The sequence below is a fragment of the Sinohyriopsis cumingii genome, chromosome 7, assembly GCF_028554795.1.
Source record: "Sinohyriopsis cumingii isolate HCF-2022 chromosome 7, ASM2855479v2, whole genome shotgun sequence".
Taxonomy (NCBI): domain Eukaryota; kingdom Metazoa; phylum Mollusca; class Bivalvia; order Unionida; family Unionidae; genus Sinohyriopsis; species Sinohyriopsis cumingii.
This window is the reverse complement of record NC_142967.1, coordinates 57,921,744-57,936,323: the sequence shown is the minus strand read 5'-3', so window position 1 is coordinate 57,936,323 and position 14,580 is coordinate 57,921,744.

The following is a 14,580-nucleotide window of genomic DNA, read 5'->3' as shown; positions in this document are numbered from 1 at the left end:
TTTCGAATTCTTCAAACTGGTTTGCATCATCAGCTTCCCATACCACACAGGCATTGAGATGAGTGTTCTTGGCGTCTATTCCGTACGTCAAGAGGTTTTCCAGGTAGGCACGATAAGGGTAAGTATCCATGCTGCTACTGACTAGTTTGTTATTCAAGTACAAGTCCACTCCACTGAACAAGGAATGCATGAAATTGTTGACTGGAGCTACTGCTTCATCGTCTATAGCATTTCCATCCTTATCTTGAACTTTGACTTTCAGGTACAAGTAACTGCTATTCAGATCAATGTAATCTTCGGGCTGTCCTTTAATTTCAAACTCGATGGGAGCGGAATCGGTCAATGAGGAGACGGGATGAAATTCCACCCATTGGGATTCTTGCATGGTCATCATGGTGGGTGGCATGGCAAACAGATCCAGTTCCGACTTGGAACAGGCGCAAGACTCTCGGTGCATCATTTTTTTCTCTTTCTCAATAATCGAAAACGTCTAAGTCTCGAACGGTTCTTCTTTTCTTGCCCTTTCTAGCTTGAAGTCTGGTGAAAGGGTGTTTTCTTCGTCGTCTCTTGGGGCCCCGAGTGGCCGAGTGGTCTAAAGCGCTCTTCGTTACGGATCACTGCCATCTCACCTCTGTCTACGGCGGTTCGAGTCTAAGATTCAGCCAATGTGGGTATGTGAGAAAGCTTGCCAGCAGCTTCTCGTGGGTCGGTGGTTCTTTCCGGGGTTTTCTCTGGTTCTTCCTCCACCATTAATACTGGCCGCCATGTATAGCCTATCATGTGCTGCAAAATGGCGTTAAACCCCACAACAACAACAAAAATCGTCGTCTCTTTCTGCCTTGTCCTTGCTGAATGCCTGACTCGGTAGCGTGCAGGGCATTTATAGGTGTGTCTCGTCGGCCTAAAATGTCTTTGCCTGTTTGCAGCAAGACATTTTTGCCTGCCCTCATGAAAGCTTCTTCAGGGTTTTGCTTGTCGATGATGACATTTTGGAGAAATTCTTTGCCTTGCGTCAGTGCCGCATCTTTCAAGGCGTGCAATCCGCGTGTCACCATCGGTTTCAACACCGGAGCCACCGAACGAAAGGCCGATTTCAGCATATCTCCTAAACCGTGTCCTCCCTGTCGAGCAACCACTCGGTACACTGAATACATGACTTACGAATCGTGAGAGAACCGTTTTCGAAAATGGAGTTTCACCGTGACTTTTCCTTTGGTGGATGGAATATTTTGTCCCAAATCTCCTTTTATAGTAATGTTGTCCGTGTCCAAATACGACTTGCTGACAGGCAAATAGTGGGGATATACAAATTCGCGGTGAACGTGGTAAGTGTTTCCACCTTTCTCGTCAGCGTTCGTGGCAGAATCCACTTTGAAAGGAATGACACGCAGTAACGGCACGGAGGTGTGTCCCACCACGTTGTACTCCACCACATCGGAATACACGAACATCAAATTCAGTCCTTGATTCAGTTCTACTGGGGTACGAAATAACTTGCTAAAAGACTCGTTGTCATAAAAGATGGGTAATTCGTTTTTCTTCATCATGGTCATTCTCATTTTCATGTCTCCGCTCAACATGTCAAACAATTCTGGACAAAATAAGAAAGACATGATTTTACCCCCATCAGGAAATTTTATCAGGAAGCGACGAGCTGTTTTGTGGTATTCCAGGGTGACACTTTTTTTGGCAATCTCCAAAGCTTTCAGAAACACGCCATTAAACCTGGTGGCTATGGTGTTGACCAAATGTTGACCGCTAAAATAATAGCCTGGGGGAATGAACAAGTGATAGGTGGTGTAATTTTGATTTTGTGAACGGGCTTTCTTGTCATATTTGACATTGCCATCCAACCACTGTTGCATTTGTTCGTCATGAACTTCCACATCAAATTTATTTTGATTGGGAAGGACATTGAGGACTTGAGTCGGGTGAATGATTTCCACTAAAGCCACTTCCCAATGGGCTTCGTGATCTAAGGGGATGGCCTGAGGTAATTTGGCCGTGTAACAGCACAACGTGTTGTGAGGAAACACCTCCATGGAACTGTCACTGGGTAAGGTCAAGTAAAATTGGTTTTGGTGACTCATAATTCCAGAGTTATGTGGCTGTCCGAAGGGTTACTGGACGTTAGAGGCGTGTCTCCGCCTAAAATGGGGTTCTGGTTGTGGTTGGAGTGGTGACTGACACTGGCACTGGACACAAGGTTCCCGGGGTTCCCGTTCGAAGAGAATTTCAGGGAGGGATTGGGAAGCAGGTAACCGATGCAACTGCTCAATAAAATGGTCCACAATTGTTTGTCTCCTTGTTGCAAACTCAAATTGGCGATGGCTGCCCCGATGACACAATACACCACGAAGATTTGGCAGAAAAAGACGATTTGCGTTTTAGGCACACGTTCTCCACACCACACCCACAAGGGTTGTTTTTGTAAATCTTGCACAGAAGAACTAGGTGAAGGAGTGGTCGACGTAGCTGCGTCTGTGTGAAAGGGCATGATGTTCACTTCTTTTTATAGTCGATAACTTGCGAAGCGTCGATCCAAGAATCAAAACTGGGTGGATATCCTTTCCAACGTACTTTGACTTCTTTGACACGTCGTTTGCCCACTTTACGGGTTCTGCGTTCGAGAATGCTTTCGATGTCGTACACGTCGTCTTCTTTTTTGGTGACACGTTGTAACTCGGGCAAATAAAACGTTCCTTTGAGCACTTTTCCGTTCATGTCTTCCAATTTAAAGACGGTAGGATGAAAGCCATGCACTCGTCCAGTGACGCGAAACAATTCGGTCATCCAGTTAGGTAAGTAACCTTTGTCGAAAGTGCGTTTGGTTTTGCCAATGCGCACCCAATCTCCTACGGCCAACATTCCACTTTTCTTGGGGACAGCCCTCGTCGGGGACGTACCAAACAGGCGCTCAAACACCAACACTTCGTTCTGGGGAGTCACGTCTTGCGGGGCACGTCCGATGCTTCAATGGTAAGATTGGTTGTACGCTTGCACCAGGTGCGGTAAGATGTCGATGTACTTCAGAGTGTGGTGATGCGTAAAATATTTCCACATGCGTTCTTTCAAAGTGCGTTGAAAACGTTCCACGATACTGGCTTTGGTTTCGGGATTCTCGGTGGTAAAAAAAAATGAATGTCACGTTACTTTAATTCTTTTTGGAAAGCTTGGTTCAGAAATTCGGTGCCTCTGTCCGTTTGCCATCGAAGAGGGTGACGACCGCTTTGTTTCAACACCCGTTGCAGGGCTCGCACTAACTCGCTGCTCGATTTGGAAGTCAAGGGCACGACCCAGGCAAATTTGGAAAAGACGTCGATGACACAAAACAAATATTTGTAGCCACGATTGTAGCTGGCCAAATGAGAGACATCGGCTAAATCGGCTTGCCATTGATGATCGATGCCTTCCACTCGGGTGCGACTTCTGGCAAACTTGCGTCGAATGGGTTTGTGTAAAGTGTAGGTAGCTTGTTCTTGTAACCATCGTTGCACTTGAGGTAAACGGAGACTTTTCAGTCGAGTTTTGGCAGCACGATACAATTTTTGAACTCCTGCGTAACCTGCAGGATGCGAGGGATCGTAGTAAATGCTGGCTAAGACTTTTTCCATTTTTTTGTGTTGGTTGGTGTGTTAATAAGGCACCCACTCTTGGAGGATGCTACTCTTTTTCTCTTGGGGTATTTTCTTGGATTGCAATGCTTTGCGTGTGCGACCGGCAATAGGTGTTGAAGAGGAGGATGTCTGAGCGGGGGATATCGGTTCTTGTTTCACTTCTGTCTTCACTTCTGTCTTCACTTTCTTTTTCTCTTGTGATGAAGAAGGGGTGGCCATAATCTTTTTAATCCATCCAATTCTGGAGATAGGTGGTGTTGTTAACTTGCGTACTTTTTCGGGTGGAGTTTGAAACCCTTCTTCTTCTTCTTCTCCTTTTTCTGTCTAGGTCACGGGTAGTGGTGGTACTGGTACTGGTACTGGTACTGGTGATGGTGCTGGACTTTTCATCAAGGTCTTAAAATCTTTCAGAGTGGGTAGAGCTGTTTCGTCTAAAGCTTTCTGGTGAAAGAGTTGCAGTCGTTGCAAGAGTTGACCGTACTTTTGCGATTTTTCTGTTTCGGACAAATCTTGGCGATCCATCAAGGACTGCAATTCGTGTTGTAACTGGGACATCTCGCTCAAATTGGGATTGGGAGGTAAATGCGGGGTGCGTTGTTCTTGCCACCGATGGTATTCCATCCATCATTTGTAAGGCACTAAAGCCAGTTTTCGTCCTTCCATGGGGTTGTCAGGGGTCGATTCTGAGATCTTGGGACTTCCGAGGCCTTTTTATCTTGCTCCCACCAGTCCTCCCAACATGGTTCCCAAGACTCCTTTCAGTATGGGACCTAACAAGAGGGGTAAAATACCTCCACGTTGGACCAACATCTTCTTTTTTTGACGAATAGGAATTTTCTTTTGAACCATTTGGCGAAGAACGTGACGATGTTTGCTTAAGCATTGTTTCTGGTGTTTGGACAAAGGGATCGTGCCTTTCAAGACGTTCACACAGCATTCGCACACGGTATCGATAACCTCTTTGGAGGCCGATTGAATGAGTTTTTTTCGTAGAGGTGGAGAAGCTTTGGACAGGACAGATAACATGTCCCCATGTTTGACTAAACGTGGTGGTAGTCCTTTCCTTTTCTTTCCTTGGGGTTTTCTGGAGGGTGACATCTTTGAGTCTTCAGGAGCACCAAAAACACTGATACCCCGACATGGTCACAGACCTTTTTTATACTGGAACGCGTCGCCACTGATTGTCTTTACGTCGTATTAGTTTGAGGACAGGCATGACACGTCGTGCAGGGGTACGTAACGGACTAAATCGAGCCAGTTCTTGCTTGGACAAATCCAGTAAACTTTGTAACATGCCCGATCTTTCTTGGACTTTGATTTTGGGAGAAGGTACTTTGTGAGCAGCAGCAACTGCCGCTAAATTGGAGGGTCCTGCCACTGGGGAAGTTCTTTTTGGGGTCATCAACGGAGAAGTTCTTGGTGTAATCAACGTCTCCAAGAACTCTTCAGTTCTTGGTGTCATCAACGGAGAAGTGGATGAACGTGAGATTGCCGGAGACGCAGTCACTGGTTTGCGAGTGTAAGGTTGCATCCTGGCCGAAGTGCCTCTCTTGCGACTAGTTTTCTTCTGTGGGCTTTTCTTTTTCTGGGGACTTTTTCTCTGTTTCTTTTTCTGAGGGCTTCTTTTCTTTTTCCGGGGTGGTGTCTGGTAAGAGGAGGGTCCTGCCACTGGAGAAGTTCTTCTTGGGGACCTGGTCTTTTTCTTTTTCTTCTTGGGGCTTCGTTGGACTTTTTTCTTGGGTATAACTTTGGGGGCATTAGGATCCCATCTTAAGAGAGAGCGAATGATGACCCCTCCTAGAGTACCGCTCCCTCCAGATTTCAAAATGATTTGTTTTTTGGTTTGAGTGTCGATGCGGGGATCGGCCAGTTGGACCAAAGCGACTTTGTTTCGATCGAAAAAGCGTTTGGTTTGATGAGGAATCTGAATGATTCCTTGGAGTATTTGACGTGCCGTCACCGTGAACCATCGTAAGACTTCTTTGAGACTAGCTTCTAAGACACGAGCTCGTATTTGTGGATTTTTTCTCGACTGATGCCATACAAGGCACGAATCAATTTGACGGGAAGATGCGACTGAAGGGACGTCATGTTGACGTTGTGTGAGACAGACGAAAAAGGGTCTGAGGTTTTTATAGATTTTTTATGTGGAGTGAAATTAAGTCGAGGACGGAGACGTGTACAGGACAGGCCCTCCGTCTTGGCACCAGTGGTGAAACAAGTGGGTACGAAATCGCAAATCCTCGGGGGTTGTAGGTTTCAAATCGACGAGTAAATAGGCGTGTGGAGTTTGAGTGGCATCGTCGTACGCCTGAGTCAGCCAAGGCGTTCCTAACTGTTTGGCTAAGACTTGCACTTGCGATTTATCTCGAGGGCTTTTAAACAAGACCATGTAATGCGCATTGAGACTGATGGTGCGATGGGCTTTACTTTGTTGAAACAAATTTTGGGTGATGTAAACGACACTGGCATTACGGTGATGCCCTTTGCGCGTGAACCACAGTTTAATTTCTTCTTCGTCTTCTCCTAACATGTCGTCGAAAATGACCAAATGGGTTTGACGGGAGTCAGAGACGATGCCGTCGTCTTCTTTAGGAATGCCTTCCACAAACACGATGGAATCGCCTTGACTTTCTCGCAAGAGGCTGTACGCCGATTGCCACTCTTTGTAACACCACACGATCCGCTGAGGTGGCCGATCGATCAAATGATGTTTATGTTCGATCAAACGTTTGACGAATTCGGTTTTGCCTGAACCGCTAGGTCCAGCAATGAGCATGTTAAAGGGATGGCGAAGATACAAAGCCTCCCAACTGGCACGATCTAAGTGTTCGTCGATGACTTTGACAGTAGCGGAAGAGGGAGCAGAGACAGCAGAGGTAGCCATAGTGTGAGAAATGTCACTTGTGACACGAAAACAAACAAGACAAGAGTTTATATACTTTTTTTCAGAACACGTTTATTGAATGTTTCAAACATGAATACGAAAGACAAAAATACATAAAAGCCAAAGGCTTGAGTATAAGGATAAAAGGCACATGATAACCATTAACGTGGAATAAACACAAATGTCTGTACAACATGTTTTGGGTAATGTTCTAACCAGTTTTATAGTAGGGGGTAAGGTCACACAAGTGTCCTCCCGAAAGGGTCTTTCAGGCCTGTCCACGACAGTCCCGTCCTGGGTGACGGGTTCTTCTGGCACCGTCACTAACACGGGTTGAAAAGTAACTTTTTTCCTTGAATAACTCTCGTGCATACTGGGCCACTTCTTGGGTCCAAGCCTCAAAACCCCATTCTTTCCAGGCACGGACATCTGTCCAATGGGGATGTAAGTCACAAGCTACACACGCATCGTCATACACGTCTTGGGTAGCTAAAAGTTGACGAATCTTTTTTTCCTGTTGAGGTCGAGAAGTATCCAGATGAAACCTCAAGGCTTTGAGCAAAAGGAGTCTTTCGTGACCATTTAAGGCCATGGGGGTATGGTAAGTACTGATCGTAAAGAGTCCACAAGGAATCGGCTGGTAAACGAAATCCCAGAAAACAAGTCACTAAGACACACAGCACTTGTCGACCCAAATTGAATGGATACAGTTCTTGTAATAATCGATGGTAATGATCCACGGTTTGAATATGGTCATTGAGTTCCTTCCACGGAATCTGTTCAATCACTTGTGACATAAGCCGTGGCATGGATTCCTGTTTTTGTACTCTCTTTGTTTCGGAAGCAATACACGTACATTCTACCCAGACATCTTCGTTCTCCAGTAGGAAATCTAGAATACTGTAACCTACAGTTCAAACTTCGATTAGAAGTTTCCTCTTCCACTAAGTAGATTCCACGTAACATATGTTGGTAATCCTTTAACTCGTCTTCCTCAATGCGTTGCTCTAGGTGAATCTCGAAGTAACCAAAATGATGAACATTTCGTTCATTCACTAACTCACTAACAAGGTCTGACCACTGAAACAATTTCTGACGAATCAGTCCTCTTATACCATTCAGGTACCAGTGGTTAAAGATCTGGTGACGTAACGGATGCAATTGTTCTTTACGTTTGACTTGTATTTTCACCAGCTCTCGGTAAATCCTTTCTCTCAACTCCTCAGGCAAGCCCAAAATGTTCTCTTGTAAAGTATCCATAAGTATATACACTGTTTTTGGAATCCTTGGGTGGTAGCCAATAGCCTCGTTTACCTTTGTGCCTAATGTAATATCCACTCATAATTAGTCTTCTTGTACTTTGGAACAGAGCATAATTTAAAAACGGTTGAATAACTTTGCGTTTGCGTTTCACTTGTATTTTGATCACTTCTCGGTAAATGCGTTCTCTCAACTCCACAGGCAAAGCACGAATGTTCTCTAGCAGAGTATCCATGAATAGGTCATACTAAATCCTCTTTGGTCTGACACAAGAAATGTACTCTTTGCACAAACATGGTTTTACTTCAGTGTCGAATTTAAATCGTTTAGTCACTAATTTACACATTACAATTCGTTCAGAAGTTTCCTCTTTCACTAAGTTGACATTGTGTTCAAGATGTTGGTAATTCGTTAACTCTTCCTCTGGAATTCGATGCAGTAAGTTTACAATGATATAGTAGATAGAATCGTCCATAACAAACCAATCCTTTTTAAAACTAGGGGATCGTTGATCAATGTCTGTCCAATGGAACACTTTCAATTGAATCAGTCCTTGTATAGCCTTCAGGTACCAGTGGTTCAAACACCGGTGACGTAACGGATGCAATTGTTCTTTACGTTTCACTTGTATTTTGACCAGCTCTCGGTAAATGCGTTCTCTCAACTCCACAGGCAAAGCACGAATGTTCTCTTGTAAAGTATCCATGAACAGATTATGGTAAGTTACTTCAATGTCTCGGTCCCACTAAGGGTAAGTAATGACAATTCGGTGACCATCGAGCATGTTCTACGTAGGCCGAATCTTGCGGTTCCCAGTGGTGAAGTGACACACCGCAACTGAAGCACTTGACTTTATCTCCTTCGCCCAAGTAGAAAAATCCGGCTCTGGCTAATTTTTCGGGGGTCGGTCCTCCCAGATACTTAGGCCATTTTCCTTTGAACGATTGAAGACGATTTTCAAAGTCGCAGTATTCCGACAAACGCACAGGAAACGAATATTCGTCTTTCACAGGTTCGTTTCGATGAGGGTTGGGTGACATGAACAGGAGTTTGCTCAGGGCTGGATGACATCCGTAGGGGGGTAGACGTGAAGGTGAACATTCCCCTTTAAAACGAAACCCAGTAAAATGTCCAAGAGGACGAGCGGCATCGCTTTCGCATCCCTCAGGTTTGACACGCACAGCATCACTTTCCATGATAGGGGTAGTGACACTAAAGTTCCCATGATGCTTTACGGCATCGCTAAGGTCACAACGTACAGCATCGTACCCATCGCAAGGCTCACAATCGCATTCCACTTCCGAAGCCTCACACTTGAATTGTGCCTTTCTAAACAACTTGTTTTGTGTTTCTCTGAAAGTATTCATCTTGTTCGCTCGGTCTTGGTAGTCACAATGAACTATCGATCTTGTCTAGGGTTCCTTTTTATATACAGACCAATACCGACGTGTCCATACGGTAAGGTGAAATGATTGGGAAGTCGAACTCGCTTCTGGTACACGATTTGATAGACTTTTTCCAAGGGCCGACTGACGATGTGGTGAGTGGGTAAACGTACAATCTTGTTCGGTTGATAGGTGGTCACTTTAAAGTGTTCATCCTCTCCCGATTGCAAGGCTTCTTTCAATACCCCAAAGTTGACCACTCGACTGGTACGATAATTCAGAGTCAGTCCTTTCACTTTGCACGTCGTGTGCACTTCTCCTTGTTTGTCCCGGTATTCGTAGCCGTAATTTTTGGGACCGCCACTGACGAAACTTAGAATCTTGTCGTCGGGATGCTCGTCTGTCCAGGCTCCTAAACGGTCTCCTTCGATGTTAGGGTGCTGTTGACTCGGGTGATGGATGTAAATGCAACTGTCCGTGTCAAAGTACAGGACGCTTTCCCCTAACAGTTCTAAAGCTTCGTACAATTTTAAGCGAGCATGAGCTGTCACGTAAGCTGCAATGATGACATTTCCAAAAGGGTCGTCTTGTACAAAGTCCAGATCTTCTTCGTAATTGACCAAGATCAAATCCTCTCGAACGACGTCCACGTGTTTCATGTATTTGGTTTTGTCGTGAATCATCTGGAAGTAGCGGGAAGGTTCTGTCAAATATTCCGTCTTGGGTAAACACGGTCGTTGTGCCATTTTACCCCACAAGCAATTTAACATCACTTTGGCAAACGATCGCCTGCCTTCGTTTTTCTCGATATGGTCTAAAGTGATGTCTTCTTGTTCATAATATTTCTCTTTGAATTGTATTTGGTCTTCGGGAGTGTGACACCAGGAAGGATAGCCGCTGGCTTCTTGTTTCAGTTTCAAAAAGGCATCCACGTAGTCGGCGAAAATGCCTTTCTGAGTAGGGTCACCCTTGTGGTATTGTTGTGTCTTGGGAAAGTGGCAAATTTCGTACACTTCTAACAGTTGGTATCCCATGTCCAGAGCTTTGAACAATTCTACGCTGACTCAGGTACCCGTCAAGGCCCGTTCTTCCTGGGTGTGCTGACAAGGCTGGTCTTGGTTGCACGTTTCGGCACAAGTACGGCACAAGGGAAACATCAGTTTGCCTTGACAATGGTGAGGTAACACGGGATGATATAGGTTCGTGGGAGGCAAAACTTTACACTTGATCAAGCCTTCGTATTGTCGAATGTTTTTCAAGTCGATGTGTTCCGTGAACAATTGCGGGTGCCCTACAGGAAAGCGACAATATTTGCACACATAGGGATACAGCGAACACACGTCCAAGTATTTGATTTCTTCTCCTTTCTCTTCGTCGGCTTGGTACAGCAAACAGGTGGCATTGGTCCTTCCTCCGTACAAACTATCCCTCGGGTTCAGCGGGTCCATGAACTGGTAACTTTCCACGAGGCGTTTAAACTCGGGATCGGTTTTCATACGGTGATCGTACTCGTGTTCCCACATTTCCACCACTTGGTATCCTTCCTGTTCCAACTTTAGGCGTCGCTGACAAGTGTCCTGGTACAAGTCTTCCATGGTTCGTTGTAAAAACTGATTTTTAGTGCTACGATCAGGGTAACAGACGGGACATCCGTGAAATAAGCAACCGTTAAACTCGTACACGATCTTCGGGTTTTCTAAGTTCCAGCCGTCTACCGAATACGTTCCGATGGTCTTTTCACCCCCTCCGTTGCGGGCATGCTGAATCCATTTCTCTTCCTTGTCGCACAAGTAATGTAACCAACGTAGGGCTTTGACCGAGTATTGACGTTTGACAAAGTTGGTCGTTTGAGGGCTGATGACAGCCACGGTGTTTTCAGGCATGAATCTTTGTCGATACACTAAGGAACACGCTTTGGCAATGGTGCAAGCTTCTTTCAAAGGATTGATCCCTCCGTGTTCCATGAACAGTTCTCGAAATTTTCCACAGCAACGCCGTAAAATGTCCACGTCGGAACGACAATACTTTAGCATTTCTTCCTGAAAGTCGAAAGGGTCCGAGGCGTGAGCCTGTTACCAAGACTAGAAAGCTTCTCGTTGTTCGGTACGCATGTTGTCGGGGTCGTAATAGTGAGCCTCAGGTAAATGGGGTAGAACGGCGTGTTGATTAGCTTCCGTATTGAAAAAGTGTGGAAAGTACCCTTTAGCCATTTCTGTCATTCCAAACGTTTTAGGCATTCGACTCAAAGGCATGGCCAAATAGTTCATCGAATCTTTAAACTGTACTTGTCCCACTTGCATGAAAATGATTTTGGCTCCGTTCAAAGTCACTTTAGGACGTTCGGTGCCATGTTCCGTATAGTATCTGAGAAGAAACTGTCCATCGTATCCGGAGAAATTGTGAGCCATCACCGTGGCATGACGATGACAATCTCCGTAACGTTCGATGTCCTCTTTGCTCCACGTCTTGTCGATGGGGTCTAAAACCCATTGGGCAAAATCGGCTAGCGTGTTCGGTCCCAGAAAGATTTTTTCACGCCCTCCGGGAATCTTGCTGCAGTGAGGGCAATGACTGAAGATAGGTTCTTGAATGCACTTCTCGCACGCTCGATGAGCCACGCAGAAATTAGGAATGTGAATGCCGGTCTCTTGCATGCATTCGAAATCGAAAAAGATGAAATTGCCTTTCTTCTTGTGACCGTCCTCTTTCTCTGGTGGGGGTTGGTATTTTTGCACGTAGCATTGGTGTTCCAAGTCCACGATGTGGTGACAAATGTGACATTTTTTCTTTCCTCGACATACGTGTGCCTTGGCAGCATTGGTACATATACCTTGTCCACACGTAGGGCACAATCTCAGGAGTTGACAAGCACATTTCTGCTGTGAACCTTGCGTCTTCAGATGTTGTTGGTAACAGGTAGGGCTGACAAACGTGCGCAGACAAGTTGAACAAGGCACTGGTCCTTCGCTCAGACAAGGTGAAGAGGCCAAACATCCTGAGCATTTCAATCCACAATGCTTGTGTTGCTCTCGATTATTATAACCATGGTCACATTTCTCACAGTAATAACTGTATCCCAGGAATACGGTGATACTGGTAATGGTATCGAAATGTTCATCGTGATAATAGACATGAGTGTATTTTCCGTCCTTAAAGTCTTGGCCTCGAAACAACAGACGTCCGCGCACTTCTTGAGGGTGCACTTTAAAGGTGTATCGTGGAGCTAGGGCATCTTGCAATTTTTGCATCTTAGGAATGCCACAGGGTGTGTCTTTGGACAGTCCGGCTTGTTGTAACAGGAGTTCTGCTTCGTTTCGCTGTTTGGCTCGATCGGATCGTTGAATAGTTTTCCAGGCTCTTTTCCATTCTGCCGTGTCGTTCTTGTTGGCATAGGTTCGTCCCACCACGATGGCTCGAGCTAAACACATCTGGTCTTGAGGATTGTGAATTTGGACAAGGCTACGCTTAATGCTGCGAAGCTCGTTCACCAATAACATCTTTTTGCGTCCGGTCCCTTGAGGAGGAGAGACGTGGGTCATGTCCAATGTGGCTTTTCCATCGGTGATCTCAAACTGGTCATTAGATTGTTGCACGTGTTGAATCTTGTCCATGACTTTGGAAGCGGTCAATTCTGCAGGGGTGCTAAACTCGATCCAAACAGGGGATTTCAAACCGTCATGTTGTATGGAAAGTCTCAAGCGATCGTCTTCTTTGGGTTGACATTGTCGCTTGAGTGAGGTGAGCAAAGAATCCCACACCCCAGTGATGAACACTTCTGCTTTCTCTAACGGTACTTCAGCCTTGAAATCTTTAAACTTCACTGTGTATTTGTAAGCCGTGGTTCTAAATTTTCTAGAGGAGCGCTTTTCCGTCTCTCGAATGGAATAGTATTTTTCAGGGTTGACTAAGGGTGGTGCACTTGGTTTAGAGGGTTCGGATTCTGGTTCACTCATGTCCTCTTCAAAATCACTGGCATGAATTTGTGCCAAGATTTCAGCCCTGGTACGAGGCGATAGATCACGTTTCTGCCTCTTACTTTCTTCTTCTTCTTTCTTCTCCAATGAATAGGATCGTTTCATCTTGAGTGAAAAACGTCAAATGACTCAAGTTTAAACACCATAGACTAAAAATTATAGTCATGGCAGACCAGCGTATATAAAAGGGTGTGTGTCTTGTCCTTTCACTATTCATTTCACTCTCAAGCCGAGCACAACGATGGAAGAGACTAGCCAAATCGAACGTTTCGTCAGAGCTTTGCGAGGGGTCATTAGAAAATTCTCTTCAGACCAGCCGACGGACTACTCTCCTTCCTTTCGAGATAAAAGTCAAGATACTTGCTATATCTGTCAGAAGAAAAGGCATTGGTCTTCAGAGTGTCCAGACCGTCAAAAAAGAAAAAAAAGGGCTAAAAAAGACAGAAGTCAAGATACCTGTTATTACTGTCATGAAAAAGGACATTGGTCTCCAGATTGCCCAAAAAAGAAACAAGAGGAGTCAGAAGAAAAGAGGAATTCTTCAGAAGAAGAGACGGATTCTTCAGAGGAAGAGAGGGATTCTTCAGAGGAAGAAGAGGAAGAAAGAAGACAATTCTATTTACAAAAGGCAAAGAAACAGGAGAAGAAAAGAAGAAGGGAAGAAAATGAGGAGAAAGAAGAGGAAAAGACGGTGAAGAAATTCAAAAAACAGAGAGACTAAACAAGGAGAAAGAAGAAGTCAATGAACTTTTAATTAAAGTGTTCTGTTGTGAATTGTGAATTGGATTGTAACAATGGATAAAAGAATAAATTAATTATATAAGGTAAGTGTCTTTGAGTTATGATTTTAAAATAAGAACGTACACTCACGCACTCATACAAAAGACACGTACTATAGGGGTAAAATGGGTTGTTTTTTTTTTTTTTGAGTTATTGGCAAATTGAAAGGCTATCTCTTTTCGAGAAATGTGGGTGGCCCTGAAAAGGGCCTTTTTTTGGTGTAGGGGTGAGTTTAAGCAATCAACTTTAACTGCCTTAAGCCTTTGTCACGGCCAAGGCCTACTTCTGGACTGCGTACTGTTGATGATGATGATTTGGTTGAAATCACTAAGGGTGGTACGACAGGCTTAGTCACAGGGTTGACGTGTTTAGCTCGGGAAGGTCGTATTCTCTTCGGTCGTAATAAAGAAGTCTGATACATTTGTTTCAGACTTCTTAATTCCGCTAAAATGTCCAACAGTACCGTGACCGTTTGATTTTCACCCTCTTGTTTCTTTGCTGCTACTTCTTCTTCTTCTTCTTGTTTTTTTCTTACCTCTTCTTCTTGCTGCTGTTGCTGTAGGAGAAAAGCTTGTTCCGCTTCCTTTTGTCGTTATATAAATTTCTCCAATTCTTCTTTCTGTCTCTGTCTAAAAGTCTCCACTTGCGGTAATGAAGAAGGTAACGAAGGTTCCGGA